The 21125-nt window shown below is 39.6% G+C and overlaps 1 long non-coding RNA gene across 5 annotated transcripts in view; it reads right to left on the reverse strand.

Moving 5' to 3' along the window:
* The window catches only part of LOC143963318 (uncharacterized), a 159163-nt gene that overhangs the window by 110241 nt on the left and 27797 nt on the right, over nucleotides 1–21125 (reverse strand). For all 5 annotated transcript variants that reach the window (XR_013270940.1, XR_013270939.1, XR_013270938.1 and 2 more), the window contains exons 3-5: nucleotides 11264–11341; nucleotides 7334–7424; nucleotides 186–475 (exon numbers count right to left, since the gene is read on the reverse strand). This is a non-coding gene — a long non-coding RNA (uncharacterized LOC143963318). The remainder of the gene's footprint in view (nucleotides 1–185; nucleotides 476–7333; nucleotides 7425–11263; nucleotides 11342–21125) is intronic.

Raw genomic sequence — 21125 nt, forward strand, 5'->3', positions numbered from 1 at the left:
AGAGAATGTTAATTCAATTAATATGAAGGGTAGATTTTGCACATGAGAGGGGTGGTGGCGGATGAAAGTGGGTCATGCCAGATTCATTTATTGTCCCGCTTTTGTTGCTAATTAACGCATTAGGAAATTGATCAACGGCAGGGAGAGGAGGAGTGCGGCACGGCTAGGCAGCAAATTCAACCTACCTTGTGCCAAAGCGGCCATCTTAAAGTATTCCTCGGTTCCATCAAAATGGCCTCCATCCACAAAAAAACAGTCCTCGGTTTGATGAATTAGAAATCAGATGTCATCCAAAAGGCAAATGCTTGCATTTTCTTGTCTCCTTTTTTGCTTTATCAACGCTGGCACTTCATATTGGTAGAGTGATGCTCACACATTTTGAAACAAAGCTTGGAAAACAGCAAATTTGATTGGCTGGTGTCTGAGATGCTACGTACTCCGCGCAGGACTGTAGTCTCCGGCATTTTCCGTGCCTCTGTTTGAGACAAAAAAAAAAGGAATGTTACACATTGTCTGTTGAAATGTATTATGACACCCATCAATGACATTATTTCCTGCTTAGAAGTAAAGACCTAAACAGCGATTTTAAATTTAATCAGGAAATGACATTGTACATCTAAAAAAGATGCAGAGCCATGTACTAGAAGTATTACACTAGAATGCAAACATTTCAATTATGTTCCTTAATTATGTATCGTCATATTTTGGTGTAATGTTCTGCATACTGATTAATAAGAGAAATGCATCTTCTGTGGAGAAAATACATTGGATGCCACTGCTAAAAATGCTTGTTGCCTGGCTGTAGAAGATTCAATGCATTCTGTGGCCTTATTCCCAATTAGGGGTTCAGACGTCACTTGCTACATGCTTGTTTCAGGTCAGTGGCTCAGGGAATATTAAAGTAGAATTTTGATTAAATCCTAACTACTCTTAAAAATACTCCCTCCCTCTCCTAACACCTATTCTGCGTAAGAAAAGATCTGTATATTTGTCTATTTTCAGGCCGCTCCTGTCTGGTCCCCATGGTGGCTACATGGGAATAGAGAGACCGCTTCAGAACTGCTGGTAATGCCTGAGTGGTGACATCACCCATAGGCTTACTACAGCCCATCCGTTGTCGGTGCTCCCTCCTCTCCCCTGCAGCCAGCACTGGCTCACCAGAGCGGAGTGAAAAGAGATAAGTATACAGATCTTTTCTTACATGGGTTATTCAGAATACATGTTGGGGGGGGTGATTTTAAGAGTAGTTAGGGGTTGACTGGAGTGTGAATTTAAAGCCGGAGCTCTACCCAAAAGTGGAAGCTTCAATTGTCTGCTTCCTCCCTTCGCTGCTACACTTGGCAGCTTTCAGGGGAGCGGGTACCTGCTTTTGACAGGTACACGCTCCCGCTTCTGGCTGAGTTTGCTCAGTCAGAAGTTCGACCGACCCCCTTCCTCCTTCCCCCACAGCCAGCCCATTCACAGAGCACAGCGCATGCATAGTAGGGAACTGGCTGTGAAGCCACGAATCTTCACTGCTGATTTCCCTTAGTGGAGATGGTGGTGGTAATGCCTGATAGCTGATTTAAAAATCGGCTCAGGTTAGGACACCACTGGATTTATGGACAGGTAAGTGTCCTAATATTTAAAGTCAACAGCTACAGTATTTGCATTTTTTTCTGAAGGAGCTCCTCATTAAAGAGGAACTGCAGTCTGCTCAAATAATTTGTAATAAAACCATCTTTGCCATTCTAAAGCTTCCCTCCAATCACTTTGCATATTATTTGATATATGCTGTGATTCTGTACTTGCCAAATATGCTGCAGAAATCTCCCTCCACTGAGTCTGGCTGCAACCATTTTAACTGTGGGCAGCTGAAGCTGCTGCCTGTTCACTTCCTGGATTTATACAGACACACACAGACATTTACACAGACACACACCTCCAGCTCTGCAGCCCTGCAGCTCTCATTGACCCTCTTATGACTCACCCCCCCTTCCTGGCAAACTCTCGTGTGAGTGAGAGAGAAAGCTGTGCATGATGTCATAAGCCTAGGATTTTCCCTGGACAAGAAACAGGAAGTGGGCTGTATAAGGTATTTACTGGCAGAAAAAAAAAAGGTTTTACTACCCAAAGTTAAAACAACAAGGGCAGAAGATTTAATAGATGAAAAATTGAAGAAACTACTGAAGGTCCGCTTTAAGGCCAGAGGCAACCCTGTTACAGGCATGTTCATAAGTAGATCAGCAATGGTAGCCTCCATATTTCTCTTTGTATGGGTTGTCTTTAATAAAGCAGAGGCTAATGTGAAAAGTGCAGAAATCCATATCACCCAATCACAATTCTATTGCTCTGATTATATAAAGCTGTCATCTGATTGGTTACAGTGGGCTTCTTCAGTTCTTTGGTGTTTGCACATATTTAGTCTGCATAACCTCTTGGTGCCAGCCCAAATATGTGGCCTCTAGGTGGGTGCGCCTTGGTTCTAAGTGGCCACATATTTGTGTGCATTAAAGGAAACACAGCTGTGCTGAGAGCATGCGCCCTGCGCCCTCTTGGCACAGTTGCCGGCGGCTAATGGAAAGCTTCTAAACACTGCTTGCAATCGCCAGCTTTCTAATCACATGACTGCAGTAACAGTCAATCACGATGGTCACATGATCATAAACTCCGCCCTGCCTCTCAACATCCTAAACCCCTTAAAGGGCCGGCTCCAAGGGGTTAGGAATTATATTTTACTGAAACGTGCAAAATTGTAGAATAATTAAATGTTATCTACCTATCTATCTACCTATCTATCTATCTATTTGTAAATCAATTTGTCTAATATCTGTCTTCAGTATCTGTCAAGGTGTGCACTCTTTGGGGTTGATTTACTAAAACTGGAGAGTGCAAAATCTGGTGCAGCTGTGCCAATGGTAGCCAATCAACTTCTACCTTCAGCTTGTTTAATTAAAGGGGTTGTAAACCCTGGTGGTTTTTCACCTCCATGCATTCTATGTTAAAAAAAAAAAACTCTTGTAGTGCACCAGCCCCCCAGAACCCCCCTTTTACTTACCTGAGCCCGATCGATCTAGCCGGTTTCTGATTGGATAAATTTATAGCAGCGCAGCCATTGGCTCCCACTGCTGTCAATCAAATCCAATGACGTGTTAGCCGGGGGCGGAGCTGAGTCCTGCTGTCTCTGTGAATAAACGCAGCAGCAGGGCACGGGAGCGCCCGCACAAGTGCCCCTAGGGATAGTGCTTCTCCGATGGGGAACTCGGGAAAAGGAGGAGCCAGGAGCGCCACTGAGGGACCCCAGAAGAGGAGGATCAGGGCCACTCTGTGCAAAACCAACTGCACAGAGGAGGTTAGTATGCAATTTTTTTTTTATTATTTTTTTTTATTAATGAACGTTTATATATCCTTTAAGCTTTGACAAAAAAATAAAAATACCTGAAAGCTGATTGGTTTCTATGCAGAGCTGCACCAGATTTTGCACTCTCCAGTTTTAGCAAATCAACCCCTTCATGTCTGGGAGAACAGAGATTTAACCTCTACATATGGAAAGACTTCTTCACAGTAAGAGCTGTGAAAATATGGAATAGACTCCCACAAGAAGTCGTTTCTGGCCAGCTCAGTGAATTGTTTAAAAAAAAAAGAAAAAATCAGATTTAATTGAAAAAAATGTAGACTATGACAATGCCAGGATGGGCCCAGAAACATTGTTTAAAGCCTACATGGTGACCATAAATAATGTGCTAAATGTCAGATAAGCATGATGTAAAGGACTAAAAATTTCCATCAATGGCCATCCTTATCTTGAATAACAGAAGTATTTTTTCTAAAGCGTTATAGTACGCCTGAGCCAACAAAGAGTTAACGGCGTTCATAATCTGAACGCAGCTTTAACTAACAGCAGGAAGGTGAGTCATCATTCAGATTGTAATTTATAGCACAATTGTCAGATGCTCTTATACAAATGAAGCAAATTTGTCATCTTGTGGGTATCAACCCTATTCATAACAGCTGCCAGCTTCCATCGGAGAATATATATATATATATATATATATATATATATATATATATACGCTTGGTGTAATTGTAAAATCTGTGGAAATAGTTATGTTGACAATGCTGAGTTGGAAGAGTTTACATTTCATTAGACAATATAGTGAGATGCGGAATAAAACAACGGTGGTCCGCAGACAAACAATGAATACACAAATGGGCATCTGCGCCAGTGACCCTGTCTGGCATCGAAAGCCTTTTTTTTGCCAAATGGCAAACCGAAACCCATGAGAGCAAAAATTCAATTTCCTCTTTGCCAGCAGTGAGGTCTTCTACGTTTTGGAAAATCATTTAGCAATGCAGAGGTTAATTTTTCAGACGCCCAGAGAAAGCAGTGAAAAAAAAATTATAACAAAGAAATCCATGTGGGAACGCCCCACATGCAAATTGCTGCAATTGTTATTAAGATGAAGCTTAACACATGCAGATTTGCAGCATGCATATTCATTTGCCAGCATCTGAAAACCTGGCCAATTGCTGATTCTCATTAACCAGATGATGAAGCGCCTTATAAATCACTCTCAGGCTCGGCAAGCCGTGTGGGAAAACAGGTCCGCTCCATTGTTGGTAATTTTGTGGCATAGCAGAATGCACTGACTGTACAGCTGTGGATTTAATTTAGAACCGATGGCCTTCCCATTACAAGACAATGTCATTTTCCTTGGTGTCACAACAAGTCAAATATCTTACTGTGTGCTAAGTTTAAACCACATGCTCTTAAATTCCTCATTGTCGCATCTAACAATGATCCGCAACCTTCAAATAAATACATTTAGTAATTTTTTTTTTCTTTTGAAACAAAGCAACATTAAAAGTAGCCATTTTTGGAATGCTCAAATCTCTTTGCCTAATTAAAACATGTTAATTGGTTTATCCGCTGCCATTGTATTAACGACAATGACGACCAACCATTAAATGATGGGTTATGTGCTTGAAGAATATTGTATTTGCTTAGATTTGGTTGAGCCTTTTAAATATATTGAAGGTTGTGATTTTTGGGAGTTTTGATGAGTTTGATGACAATGTTGTCTTTTTTGTGGGTAAAGGGCAAAGGTTGGTGATTTTGAATTTATATTGGTTTTGTTTTTACCTTGTAAATTTCCTAATAATCTTTGTAAGTTCTGTATTTTGCCTTTGATTGAACTCTGAGATATAATTTTTGTGCCAAGGGTTTCATCAAAAGGGTAAAAAGTAGAGGAGACAGCGGACACCCTTGGCACATGCCAATTGTTATGTGAAATCTCATAGATATCATGCCGTCAGTAAATACGTGTGCTGATGGGGTAGTGTAAAGGGCCATACGTTTTTGCAAGTTGAACCACATGGTTACGAACGGTTGAGCCTTTTAAACATATTCAGGGTTGTGCTGTTTGGGAGTTATGGTAAATGGTGAATTTGTTTTTATGACACTGTTGTCATTTGTGTTGGTGAAGGGTGAAGGTTGGTGATTTTCAATTTATATGGTTTTTTTTTATCAACCTATACATTTTCTAATAATTTTTGTAAGTTCTCTATTTTGGGTAACAGTGCCTTTGATTGAACTCTGAGATCTAGTTTTTGGTGCCAAGGGTTTGAACTCTGAGATCTAGTTTTTGGTGCCATCAAAAGAGTGAAAATTAGAAGAGATAATGGACACCCTTGGCTTGTGTCATCTGTTTTGTGAAATCTCTTAGATAGCATGTTGTTAGTAGATACTTGTGCTGATGGGGTAGTGTATAGGGCCATAGGTTTTGGGAAATTAAACCACATGGTTACGAACGGTTGAGCCTTTTAAACATTTTTGAAGTTGGGAGTTTTGGTGAATTAGTTTTTCTTACGACAACGTTGTCATTTTTGTTGGTGAAGAGCGAAGGTTGGTGATTTTTAATTTATATTATTTATTTCTTTAACCTGTACATTTTTTAATAATATTTGTAGGTTCTCTATTTTGGGTAACAATGCCTTTGTGTGAACTCTGAGATCTAGGTTTTTTTGCACCAAGGATTCCATGAAAAGAGTGAAAATTAGAGGAGATAATGGACACCCTTGGCTTGTGTCATCTGTTTTGTGAAATCTCTTAGATAGCATGTTGTTAGTATATACTTGTGCTGATGGGGTAGTGTATAGGACCATACATTTTTGGAAGTGAAACCACATTGTTTACGAATGGTTGAGCCTTTTGAACAAATTGAAGGTTGTGCTTTTTGGGAGTTACCGTGAATGGTGAATTTGGTTTTTATGAAAACATTGCCATTTTTTCAGGTGAAGGGTGAAGGTTGGTGATTTTGAATTTATATTGGTTTTGTTGTTAACCTATACATTTTCTAATAATTTTTGTTAGTTCTGTATTTTGCCTTTGATTGAATTCTGAGATCTATTTTTTTTTTGTGCCAAGGGTTCCATCAAAAGTTGAAAATTAGAAGGGACAATGTGTACCCTTGCTGTGTGCAATTGTAATGTGGAATCTCTTAGATAGCATGCTGCCAGTATATGCTTGTGCTGATGGGGTAGTGTACAGGGCCATAGGTTTTTGTAAGTTAAACCACATGGTTAAGAATGGTTGAGCCTTTAAAACATGTTCAGGGTTGTGCTGTTTGGGGGTTATGGTGAATGATTAATTTCTTTTTTATAACAACCTTGTAATTTTTGCGACTGAAGGGCAAATGTTGGTGATTTTGAATCTATATTGGTTTTGTTTTGAACCAATTCATTTTCCAATAATTTTTGTAAGTTAACCACGTGGACCTCAGATGGCAAACTCTTTATTACCATAGGCCACTCTTGGCCTCAGTTTGTTGCTGTGTCAGCATTTAAAGATTACGAGGACCACAGCAAATCATGGTGAGTTGGTTAGCTATGATTTAATCATTACTTACTCTCTTCCCTTTTTTCCTTTTATTATTGAGTTTACTTTTTGGGAGTTATGTCTCTGCCCTTTGATTGCAGAATTAATTACGAGAGGTAATATAGAGGTTTTGGGTTTAGCGCCACAATCTACTCTTTTACAATTTCAGCCATATTACCCTTCCCCATTTTGGGAGGAGGTTTTCAAGTAGAGGCAGCTCTTACCAATTTTTCCCGCATAGGGTGTAGTCCGTAGCGCAACTTTATTTGTCTTTCCAATTAATTACGAGAGCCTGCTGTATTAAATGTTGAGGTAAATATGTTGCTATTCATTTTAAATCTTTGAATGCAAGCCATTAACACAATTATGTTTTTTGGGTCATTTCCTAGCACCATAACAGTTTACAAAAAAAAAAGTTTACAAATACACATCCTGCTCGAAAATATTTTCCACATTTGAGCCAAAGATGAGCCCTACCTGCACACCGGAAGCCATTTTTGTATTGTAGGCCCAGCCATTCATCGGCCTCCTGCTATGAAATTTTAATTCTCTCCTTGCCCTTGTGGAGCTGCAAAGGTTAAAGAGAAAATGTCGTTTATAATACATTCAACTTCTATTTAAAAAGAAAATACATAAATTATTACAGCAAAGGGATAGCCTATGTGTCTGGGGATTTACAATGTCTAACTATTTGTCAGAGACCCTCATTTACTGATTGGAGAATACAAAACAAACATATTTTACGACTCTACAAACATTTTCAGGAGTTAAATACAAAAAAATATATATAGAAGACAGGGTTATGTGGGCAACAAATGTTGGAGAAGCAAATTATAGATGTTGAGAAATTATTTGAAGAAAGCGACTTCAAAAAGAAAATCCCAGTGGATGTCTACAGATCTTAAATCTATGTGTAGAAAACATCAGGGAATTCGATTTTTCTCTTCCATTCAAATGAAACAGCCAAGATGTGACCTCACCTGGCTGATAAAAGTGCTCATTTCAGGTTAATCACACATCAACTGCAAAGCATGTCTTGTGCAATCTCTACATAAGTAGTAATATGCACTCTGCTATTTATATACAGAGCTCTGGGTATATATTCATTGGAGTTTCCAGCATACATACTGCACTCAGTACAAATATTCCTAAATGACACAGAAGTCTGAAATTACATTATTCTGATTACAATGCACATCAACCTATTATATGTATGATAAAAAAAAATATATAGGGCTAACAGCATTCAATTATTATCGCATATTTATGTAAGTATTTTGTAATGGAAAGTATAAAAAACAAAACAACAAAAAAAACTAATGTTCTTGGAGGCAGTCCTCAAAGATGATGACATCATTCATCATTCACACGGGCAGAAATATATATGAAGATATATACTGAATATATACTATGTATATATATATATATATATATATATATTTTTTTTTTTTTTTTTTTTTTTTTTTCTTTTTTTTATATATACATTTTTTTTGGTAATGGGTGCACACACAAAAAAAAAGAAGAATAAAAAATATATATAGCTATATATAAATATGTGTAATTTCTTAAGTGCAGTAACCCATAGCAGCCAATTAGAATTCATTATGCTGAAGCCACACCATTGGAAGATGAATTGTTTGCTATGGGTCACTGCACTTGAGAATAAGAACTTTGCTCCTTGCAGTCTTTTATCAAATAGGTTTGATGGATCATGTCATAATTGTATCTATCTATTTTGTGTTTATATATAGATAGATAGATAGAATTATGACATGAACCATCAAGCCTATTCAATAAAAGACTGCAAGAAGCCCAATTTTAATTCTCCAGTGCAGCAACCCATTGCAAATAATTCAGAATTCATCTTTCAATGGCATGGCTCCAGCATAGTGAATTCTAATTGACTGCTATGGGTTACTGCACTTAAGAATTGGCTCTTTATTATTAGCACTTTATTCCTTATACTCTAGTGAATTATGGTTCCATGTTTTCTATTGGCAATCGGTCAACCTAGGAGGAATGGTGATTATTAATCACTTAATGCGTTTTTTCTTTTTTCCTACATACAGATATCAGTGACATAAATGTCCTGTACACACGGTTGGACTTTCTGACAACAAAACCCGTCAGATTTTTTCCAATGGATTTTGGCCCAAACTTGTCTTGCATACACACGGTCGCACAAAGTTCTCGGAAAATCGAATCGTTTTGAACGCAGTGACGTAGAACACATACGGCCGGACTCTAAAGGGGCCAGTAGCCAATAGCTTTCATCTTGTAATTTATTCTGAGCATGTGTGGCACTTTGTCCGTCGGAATTGTCTACACACGATCGGAATTTAAACGATCGGATTTTGTTGTCAGAAAATTTTAGATCCAGCTCTCAAACTTTGTGTGTCTGAAATTCCAACGGAAAAAGTCAGATGGAGCCCACACACGATCGGAATTTCCGACAACACGATCCGATCGCTAATTTTCCGTCAGAAATTCCGACCGTGTGTACAGGGCATAACTGTGTTACCACTTTTTCCATCACATTTTGGAAAACCTGACTACATGTATGTTATGCGATTCTATTTACAAAGCACACCTAAAAATTATCTTAAAAATAGTTATTTGCATTCTAGGAGTTTGAAGCAGGCCTTGGGCATACTTGACACAATTTTAATCTTTTTGGCTTCATACACCACCACAATGGTTTTGAAATGAAACAAACAAGATGTACTTTAACTGCATACTTTCAGCTTTACTTTGAAGGTATTTGCATCCAAAAAGGGTGAATGGTGTAGGAATTACGACAGTTTGTATATGTGCCTCCTACTTTTTAAGGGACCAAAAGTAATGGGACAATTGGCTGCTCAGCTGTTCCATGGCCAGGTGTGTGTTATTCCCTCATTATCCCATTTACAAGGAGCAGATACAAGGTCCAGCATTCATTTCAAGTGTGCTATTTGCATTTGGAATCTGTTGCTGTCAACTCTCAATATGAGATCCAAAGAACTGTCACTATCAGTAAAGAAAGCCATCATTAGGCTGAAAAAAAAAAAAAACCATCAGAGAGATAGCAAAAACATTACGTGTGGCCAAATCAACTGTTTGGAACATCCTTAAAAAGAAAGAACTCAACGATGAGCTCCGCAACACCAAAAGACCTGGAAAACCACGGAAAACAACTGTGGTGGGCTGACCAGAGAATTCTTTCCCTGGTGAAGAAAACACCCTTCACAACAGTTGGCCAGATCAAGAACACTCTCCAGGAGGTAGGTGTATGTGTGTCAAAGTCCACAATTAAGAGAAGACTTCACCAGAGTGAATACAGAGGGTTCACCACAAGATGTAAACCATTGGTGAGCCTCAAAAACAGGAAGGCCAGATTAGAGTTTGCCAAACAACATCTAAAAAAGCCTTCACAGTTCTGGAACAACATCCTATGGACAGGTGAGACCAAGATCAACGTGTACCAGAGTGATGGGAAGAGAAGAGTATAGAGAAGGAAAGGAACTGCTCATGATCCAAAGCATACCACCTCATCAGTGAAGCATGGTGGTGGTAGTGTCATGGCGTGGGCGTGTATGGCTGCCAACGAAACTGGTTCTCTTGTATTTTTTGATGATGCGACTGTTGACAAAAGCAGCAGGATGAATTCTGAAGTGTTTCGGGCAATATTATCTGCTCATATTCAGGAAAATGCTTTAGAACTCATTGGATGGCAATTCACAGTGCAGATGGACAATGACCCGAAGCATACTGCGAAAGCAATCAAAGAGTTTTTTAAGAGAAAGAAGTGGAATGCTATGCAATGGCCAAGTCAATCACCTGACCTGAATCCGATTGAGCTTGCATTTCACTTGCTGAAGACAAACCAGAAGGGAAAATGCCCCAAGAACAAGCAGGAACTGAAGACAGTTGCAGTAGAGGCCTGGCAGAGCATCACCAGGGATGAAACCCAGTGTTTGGTGATGTCTATGCATTCCAGACTTCAGGCTGTAATTGACTGCAAAGGATTTGCAACCAAGTATTAAAAAGTGAAAGTTTGATGGATGATTGTTAATCTGTCCCATTACTTTTGGTCCCTTAAAAAGTGGAAGGCACATATACAAACTGTTGTAATTCCTACACTGTTTATCTGATTTGAATGTAAATACCCTCAAATTAAAGCTGAAAGTCTGCAGTTAACGCACATCTTGTTCTTTTCATTTACAAATACATTGTGGTGGTGTATAGAGCCAAAACGTTTAGAATTGTGTCGATGTCCCAATATTTATGGACCTGACTGTATAATAAATATAACGTAGATATTATCCCAATTTGGCTACAAAAGTGGAAATATTCCTGGCTTGTGAAAAATATGACCCCTAAACTAGTAAATGTTCTTCCCAGGCTCCAACCTGCTCTTGTTGTACATACCTGTGTCCAGTATATCCCCAACACCAAGAATCAGGGACTGAGTTAAGCTCTGCTGTAGAAGCTCCTATTGAGGATGCTCTAAAAATAAAAGACAAATAGCATATCTTACATGGTGTACATTTTTATCTTTGTGCAAGGTCAGGAACAATATGTCACAGAATTGTAGAACAAGGAAATATATTTGCTTTATACATGTACTAAAGTACTCATAACCTTGTGTTGAAACAAGGAACAGAACAGGTCACAGCAGAGGGGTTACCATTATTTTTAACAAACACTGGAAAATGGTATTTTAAGTATTTCAGGGAAGATATGTAAAATATTTTTGTAAGTTTTTTTTTTTGGTATTGTATAAGACCCCTTTCACACTGGGGCGTTTTTCAGGCACTTTTGCGCTAAAAACAGCACCTGTTAAACACCCCCCTGCAGTCTCAGTGTGAATTGCGATTTGCTTGCAGGACATTTAAAAAGCTCCTGGAAGCAGCATCTTTGGAGTGGTGAAGGAGCGGTGTATACGCTGCTTCTCCACCATTGAAATTAATGGGCAGCGGCGCCGAACCGCCGGCAAAGTGCCACAGTAGCAGTGCGTTGAGTCGTTTTAGCCCTTTTTTGCTTCTCGAGTGTCCCGCCGGAGAAACGCTTTCCGTTGGGACACGCGTGCGGGCGCTCTCCCTTGTCCTGCTGCTGCGTCTGTAGATACAGACAGCAGGACTCGGCTCCGCCCCCGGCACCCACGTCATTGATTTGATTGACAGCAGTGGGAGCCAATGGCTGCCCTGCTATCGATCTATCCAATCAGGACATGTGACACCGGCCTGAGCTGGTGTGTTCATTCCTATCGTGGGAATTACAGGGCTCAGGTAAATATAAGGGGGGTATGGGGCCGTTGCTGCAGCCAGGAGCGATGCAGAGGGAACCTTTACAGCCCCTTTAAGCTTTATTTTCTCACTGCTCATTAGGCAGAATAATGGAATAATTATAGAGGGGGTGAATTAGTAAAACTAGAGATTGAAAAATCTGGTGCAACTCTGCATAGAAACCAGTCAAAGAAAGTTGAAGTTTGACAGACTTACTGGCCGGAGTACCAGGAACAAATAAAGGGGAAAAAAGCCTTTTCAAAGGAAAACAAATGCAACCGCCACATCTACAAACCTGTAAGCAGCAATATAATATTTTGTTATTAATAGAGCCTTTAACTCATCAGAAAATAACCCCCAAAATCCCTCTTGTCTTCTGATTCCAGGTAGGACGTTTATATATTTTTAAAAATATAATTTTAGAAATAATGCGCACTTCCACTTTTATAATGACTATATTTATCTCTTGTCTTTATAAAACAGATTCTCAAAACGTATCCTGTAATCATTGAAGTAGAAATTTGCATGCTGTATGACAAAGCATAACAATACATACAGAATTATCACCAATTTGGCTTTAGAAACAGCTGATCTTGGAGTAATGAAGAAATCATACTGTGGGGGTTGATTTACTAAAGCTGGAGAGTGCAAAATCTGGTGCAGCTCTGCATAGAAACCAATCAGCTTCCAGGTTTTATTGCCAAAGCTTAACCGCACAAGCTGAAGTTAGAAGCTGATTGGCTACCCTGCACAGATGCACCAGATTCTGAGTGCTCCAATTTTAGTAAATCTCCCTCTGTGTCCTAAAAATATAAGGCTTTTGACCCTTCAAGTTGGTTTTAATTTGCTGCCAGCACACTAGTGCTGAACTATACCTGAGCTATACCTGAACTACAGCCCCCAAAATTGTTAGCCAAAGATCTCAATCTAGGCAAGTGGAACTAAACTGTATCTGAATACCACAAATTGAAAAATGCTATTTGATTCAGTTTTTTATATTCTTCCATCCATCCGCTTCTTTATGCTTTATTTTGAAAAACACCCCCTCCCCCCCTAAAATTTCTAGCCGTGGCCTCCTTGAGTAAAGGCAGAGGATCGATGTAGCATTTACCATATTTATCGGTGTATAACACGCACTTTTTTCCCCCTGAAAATCAGGGAAAATCATGTGTGTGTGTTATACGCTAATTCCTGCCTGCCTTGTATTGGAAGGAGGGGCGAGCGCCACCGGATTACACAGAGCCGTGATCTCCTGTGTACGCAGCGCTCAGTCACACACAGTCCCGCCTCTTGGCCTGGCATCGGACCACTGTTCTGTCTATCATAGGAGCCAGGCCAGGAGGTGGGACTGTGTGTGACTGAGCATTAGGCAAACAGGAAATCACGGCTCTGTTTAATAGGCACTGGTGAGGCTGCAATAATGGGCAAAGGCAAGGCCGTAGATGGGCACTGAGCAGGCTGCATTGATGGGCAATGGAAAGGCTGCAGATGGGCACAGATCAGGCTCCAATAATGGGCAATTTGCGAGGCTGTATGGATGGGCACTGATAAAGCTGCATTAATGGTCAATGGAGAGGCTGAAGATGGGCACTGATCGGGCTGCATTAATGGGCAATGGAGAGGCTGAAGATGGGCACTGATCAGGCTGCAATAATGGGCAATGGTGAGGCTGCATGGATGGGTACTGATAAGGCTGCATAGATGGGTACTGATAAGGCTGCATTAATGGGCAATGGAGAGGCTGAAGATGCGCACTGATCAGGCCGCATTAATGGGAAATGGAGAGACTGAAAATGGGCACTGATCAGGCTGCATTGATGGGCACTAATCAGGCTGCATTGATGGGCAATGGAGAGGCTGCGATGGGCACTGATCAGGATGCATTGATGGACACTGATCAGGCTGCATTGATGTGCAATGGTGAGGCTGAAAATGGGCACTGATCAGGCTGCATTGATGGGCACTAATTAGGCTGCATTCATGGGCAATGGAGAGGCTGCAATGGGCACTGATCAGGCTGCATTGATGGACACTGATTGGGCTACATTGATGGGCAATGGTGAGGCTGCGTTGATGGGCAGTGACCCTTATTTTGCTTCAAAGTTCTTTATTTAAAATGTAAGTTTTTTCCCTCCCAAAATTAAGGTGCTTTTTAGAAGCCTGTGCATGTTATACACCAAAAAAATACGGTACTTCCTGGAATCCATCTACCCTTAGCTCCGGTATGCAGGCAGGAGCTGATAAAGCTCCTCCTCCAGACGAAAGATAAAAAAAGGCTCCTGGGATATATGACATAATTGTGGCCTAGCCAGAAACCAGGAAGCAACTAAAGACAGACATAATTGTGGCCTAGCCAGAAACCAGGAAGCAACTAAAGAGATGTAAATATAATATATCTTCCTATCTATTTACTAAGGCCAGCAGCAAAAGGATTAAAAACTGTTAATGTTGGCTGAGAGAGTTTAGCTCCACTTTAATAACACTAATTAAATATCACAAGTAAGCAAAAATCTATAGCTATTCAAAGAAGTGTGCTCACATTAGACCATTAAAAAAATTTACATTTCTGATTGGCTGATCGGGGTTAATTTATATCATTGCTCATTGCACCTTGCTATTAAATCAGATGAGTCTACAAGACACTGGCCATTCTTAAAGAAGACCGGAAGCATTTGTCTTCACTAGCAATCACTCTTCGTTTCTCCCTTCATTAATGGATTGCCATGGGTTGAGTGATTTTGTCAAGAGGCGGAAAAGAAAGTGTCAACTCACATTCCTCTTAGTGTGTTAACAGAATGAAAGGTGAGAAAGGTTCTTAAATACCTGTCTTCAAATTTGTCACCTGCAGTTCTGGCACGGATTCTGCTTCCCTCATGACTTTCTATTCTGCAGGTGTGGCTGGAACAGTTAAACAGGACTGCTAAATTTGGAGACCTCTGACAGTTTTAGATAATCTATGAAACCAAGGTGTTTTTTTAGCACATCCTAACGAAAAAAAAACTCTCGGGAACACAGACTTCCTTGGCACCCTCAGAAATATCAGTACATAATACCATCCCTTTATAGAGAATGAGCCACATATAGACCTTAGGCAATATTCTCCAGATCTGTAGCCAATTCCTCAGTTGTATAAAAGGAAGTGTTCCATAAACACAAAGAAGTTGATTTACTAAAGAGGAAGAGACCGTTTTCTTTGGAAAGTGAATGTTCACCATAAGATGTAGTTTTGTTCGGTTCAATTGTCCAATCAAGCAAAGAAAAAAAAAATTTTTTTTTAAATTTCCTCGCATGTGATTGGGCATTGTAAGTGAATACAGCTTCTCTTTTTTTACTACTCCCAGGGAACAGTGGATAGTCACTTTGGTAAAGCATAAGCAAACTCCACTTTTTTACTTGTACCTACAGGTAAGCTTATAATAAGGCTTACCTTTAGGAACAGTGAATATCTCCTAAATGTGCGCCATTTAGGTAATGTTCACATTGGCGGTACTCAATTGTGATATTGTTCATGCACAGTGCACTTTGCATTCAAGGCATACCGAGCATGCCCTGAATGCAGAGAGTACTGTGGCGCAATTGTAAATCCTGTGCACATGTAACCTCATGACAGCCCAGCCATTCAAATGGCCAGAGAGTGCGAACCCAGAAGGAAGTCAGAGCGAAGATGGAAGCACCAGCAGTGGTGGGAGGAGGGCTTCCTTGAACATATAAAGCTGACTATAAATGGTTTGCATCTCAGTCGGTTCAGCAGGAACCAGCCAAAATTCAAACTATATATGGGCAGGCTAAACAGAACCTAATGCCGCGTACACACGATCGAATTGTCTGGCGGACTTGGTCCGGCAAACAATCCGGCAAACAATCCGACTTTATAACAAACGGACTTGGCCACACACGGACACTCCGAAAATCCAGCGATTTCGAACGTGATGATGTACAGCACGTATGACGGGACTAGAAAAAGGAAGTTCAATAGCCAGTAGCCAATAGCTTCCTTCTCGTACTTGCTTCAGAGCATGCGTCATTCTTAGTCCGCCGGACTAGCACATTGACGAATGGATTGTCCGCTGAAAGCCAAGTCCGGCAGACAAATTTTGAGTCAAAACTACTTTCTAAGTCCGCCGGACTTTTACGATGAAAAAGTCCGCTGGAGCCCACACGCGATCGAATTGTGCGGCGTACTGCACGCCAAAATTCGATTGTGTGTACGCGGCATAAGTCAACCCATCAATTGATCCATTAATAGTAAGTCAGATTTTTTATGTGATAATTGCCAGTGGCCATGGCCACTAGCAATAATCACTGTGTTCTCCCGGCAGGGATAGCTCCCTGCGACCCCCCCCCCTTCCTACATCAGGAGAACACAATAGCTCCGCAGGCGGGATTCCCCCATTAAAACTGACTGCTTTGGTTGCAGGAAAGAAACTTGCACCATCCATGGCAGGCTTAAGTCTGTCATAATGTGCTAGTATGTATACAATATCTTTTTTTCAGAGTTTACTCTTACTTTTAGTAAACAGTCTCTATACCTTTAGTAAATCAATCCCAAAGGCTTCCTCTGCAGAGTCTATTGTACATTCACAAGATATGCTTGAGATGGTGCTAGATAACATGGAAACCAGGCTTCAAAATAGGGGGATGTACATGCGTATAGAGTACCATCTTTCAATTAAATTAAAGTTACTTGCAAAAATAAAAAAGATAATTAAGTAAAAAAATAAATAAATAAATAAAATGAAATTCAACTCATTAAATTTTTATGGCAACATTGGTTCTTCTCTAATATTTTGCTACCAAAAAAAAAATCCTAAAACATTTCAGAGATAATTATTAGTGTTGAAAAAAATCTTCCTTTAGGCAATTGTTGTACATCTATGTGTGTGTGCGTGTGTAAATACACACATATATACCAATAAGTATTAATATTTACGGATGGGGGCTTTTGCGTGATACCTAATTTGGTTACACTTAAGCCCCCTTGTGGGTAATTTCATTTTACCTAATTACAGCTAGAGTGGTATTATGGCGTGGGAAAGCCCTATTTGGGATTTTCACAAATCATCTTTCTCCTTGAACCAAAACCAATTAGCCTGTGCCAAGGCCCCAGCATTTAAGAAATTGCCCTCTTTTCAAGTCCACAGTTTCAATTGCTGAGAGCAGCTTGGAAGTGAATGAGTCTATCCCACTTAAAGCTCCCCTTTAGAATGACTAAGGTTATAGAACACAGGCCACCTCTATAGAGCTCAACATGCCCTGAATGATGTAGTCCACTGACCCAAGACTTCAGCTTCATGTATCTACTGAAGCCAAAACAAATTTAGCAAACAAAGCCCCACAATCAGGCAATCAAGTACCAGGACTCCATGCCCCTCCTATTCTGCAAGGCAATCTTCCTAATAACATAGTGCAGATGCTGCTGATGATCCATAAAACCAACCTAGAGAATGGATTCAGACCAATAGGATTCATGATCTATTTCACTCAAGAGCTTCAAGATAGTTAAAAGTTAAGCCAGGCCTTGTTCACAGTTGAGGACCATGACAAAAAAAAAAATCATGTTGCACCTTTAATTTGTGCCCCGCGTGTGGGTCCCAGCAATTCATAGGATTATTGCTCCAGAGTTGGATTAGTAACGCTTGTAAATGTGGTTTAATTCTAATCACTCATGCTCTGCAACGCCCAGCCATTACCTGGGAGGCTCCCCTGAGCAATCTGCTGGAGCAATTCTAGTGCTAATCAGAGCTCCATGTGCTCTGGACTAAACTGAGAACTACTTACCAACCATAACTGGATTGTATCCTTTATTGCCACTGCAAGTCATAACTGCCAAAAGTACTCATGATTGTATTTAAAACACCATTATTTTATTCTAGTCTACCTACAGGAAGCTGCCTACTACCTACAATAAGTCAGTAAGAAACTCCACCCACAGTCCTCCATGTGAGGTGAGATAGAGGCGTTCTGCATGGGTGTGGTCAGCGGATGTACTTTTAAAACCACAAACGTTAAAAAAAAAAGGCATTAAAATAAAGCTTCAGGGAATTCCCATAACTGTAACCCTAACCCTAATCTAAAATTCAATTGCTGGGCAAAATGTAAAAATAAACATCCAAATGTTACCACAAACCATATATGAAATACTAATTGGCACACACATCATTCAGTAACTCTTGTCTGGTTATTGTGCATGCTTAAAAAATTTAAATTATGGCAGCTGAAATGCTGGAGAGCACCAATTTAGTTTGTTTTCTTCAGATATCTAGGAAAGGCTGAATTAAATGTATTCCTGTGATTGGAAATGTAATAGTTTAGACTATAACATTCATACCGAAATAAATGCACATATAGATGAACAAAGCAATGTGTGTGTATATATTGAACAGACCAATGCAATGGGTATATACTATATATATATATATAGATATATATAGATATATATATATATATATATATATATATATATATATATATATATATATATATATATATATATATATATATATATATATATATATATATATAAAAATGTGTGTGGTTTAAAAAACATTATATATACACAAACAACATGAACATTTGAATGGGGAAATAAACACTGAAGAGCTTACAGGCTCCTACAGCTGTTTTCTTTATACATCTATTTCTCCTTCCTATGAGTACCATTTATATATCAACCTCATTCTCTATAGATCTATCTATTGACTATTCCCCCACTTATGAGTACCATGCATACATTAGCTCAGATTTCTATGCATCTATAGTATGTTTACGCTCTTATGAGTAGCATGCATAAATCAGCTCTGCTCCTTATACGTTTATAGCATATTTGCTCTTTTATGAGCGCCATACATATATCAGTTCTGTTTTCTATACATCTATAGTATATTTACTGTGTTATAAGTGTCATGCATATAGCAGCTCTGTGCCTTAGACAGCTATAATATATTTCATTCTTATGAGTACCATGCATACATTAGCTCTATTTCCCATACATAGCTAGCATATTTCATCTCCTATGAGTGCCATGCATATGTCAGCTTTGTTTTCTATACAGTTAAAGTATATTTCCCCTCTTATGAGTACCATGCATATAACTGCTCTGTGTCTTATACATCTGTTTTATATTTACCCTTTTAGGCATACCATTCATCTATAGTCAATATTGCCCTATTACAAGTACCCTATATACATCAGCCCTGTTTTCTATACATCTCTAGCATATTTCCTCACATTTAAATACCATGCATACAGCAGCTCTGTGTCCTGTGTCTTATACAACGTGTGTAGCATATTCCCCTCTTGTGAGTATCATGCATACATCAGCTCTGTTTCATATATATATATATATATATATATATATATATATAAAATATTTCTTCTCTTATGAACACCATGCATACATCAGCTTTGTTTCTTATACATATATATAGTTTATTTCCCCTACTATGAGTACTGTGGATACATTAGCACTATTTCCCATACATTGATAGTATATTTTCTCTCTTATACCATGCATACGTCAGCTCTGTTTTCTGTACAGCTCAAGTATATTTCCCCTCTGCATACAACAGCTTTGTGTCTTATACATCTGTTTTAGGCATACCATTCATCTATAATCAATATTGCCCTATTATGAGTACCCTACATACATCAGCCCTGTTTTCTATACATCTCCAGCATAGTTTATCTCTCTTATGAGTACCATGCATACAACAGCTCTGTGTCTTATACATTTGTAGCATATACCACTCTCATGAGTACCTGACAAACAATAGCTTTGTTTCCTATATATATATATATATATATATATATATATATATATACATACATATATATTATAATATAATATTTCTATCTATACATCTGCTCTGTTTCCCCTATTATGAGCACCATGCATACACCAGCTTGGTGTCTTATACATCTGTAGAATATTTCCTCCCTTAGGCATACCCTACATCTATGGTGAGTCTTGCCCTCTCATGAGTACCTTATATACATCAGCCCTGTTTTCTATACATATGTAGCATATGTCCTCTCTTATAGTGATGGCCGAACGGTTCGCCCGGCGGTCGTTTCGCGGCGAATTTCCGACTTTCGCCGTCCGCGGGTTCGAACGCCTTTTTCCGTCGTTCGCCCCGGCGGACTTACGTGTTTAATGTATACAAGAACTTTAACCTTTCGTGACACGTTTATCATGTGTTACAGGACAACCAATTGAGACATGACAGCTCATGGACACTTGGACATTCCCCCTAACCTATAAATACACCCGATCCGGTGGCCATTTTACATTCTTTCTTCTGTCACTGTAGGGAAAGGATCCTGTGTGGAGTAGGGACAGAGAAAACGCTAGCTATTTGGTACACAAAAGTTCTTTTCAGGACTGGTATAGGTGTTAGGTCAGCAGCCTGAGTTTCTTTTGTCAGTTTAGATAAAGGGACAGAGCGCTGTATGCTGCTATTTTAGGGACAGCTCAGCCAGATTAGTCTTTCTTCATCATCATCATCATCATCATCATTAGCTGTTACTATCAGGTCCACAAAAGAGCTGTTCCAGCTAATCGTTCCAGCCTACTCTTTTTTGCCAATTTGTATAGGGACAGGCAGGAAGCAGTGTGTCAGGCAGTGAGGATAATTTTAAAGACTTGCTGTTACTATTAGTTCCACAAAGGTTCTTTTCAGGACTGGTATCAGTGGTACGGTAATAGGCTTGTACACGTATAATATTCTTTCTTCCAAATATAGAAAGAATATTATACTTGACTGCTGCCCTTCTGCTGCAGTCTGCTAATCATTCACAACTCACTTGTTCCACAAAGCTCTTTATCAGGACTGGTAACTTGGTCTGTCTAGGGTGCTACGGTACATAGGCTTGGGTGCGGTACAGTCTGCTGTTCTGTAAGGACCGCTATCGGTCCACAATACATAGGGTTGCCGTGCACTACTGCTGACCGCTGCCCTATACTGCAGCAGTCCTTCAGCGGTATAGGGACTGACGCACAGTCTGCT

Source organism: Lithobates pipiens, unplaced genomic scaffold (assembly GCF_037356315.1).
Source record: "Lithobates pipiens isolate NorthernLeopardFrog02 unplaced genomic scaffold, aLitPip1_a1.2 Scaffold_8, whole genome shotgun sequence".
Taxonomy (NCBI): domain Eukaryota; kingdom Metazoa; phylum Chordata; class Amphibia; order Anura; family Ranidae; genus Lithobates; species Lithobates pipiens.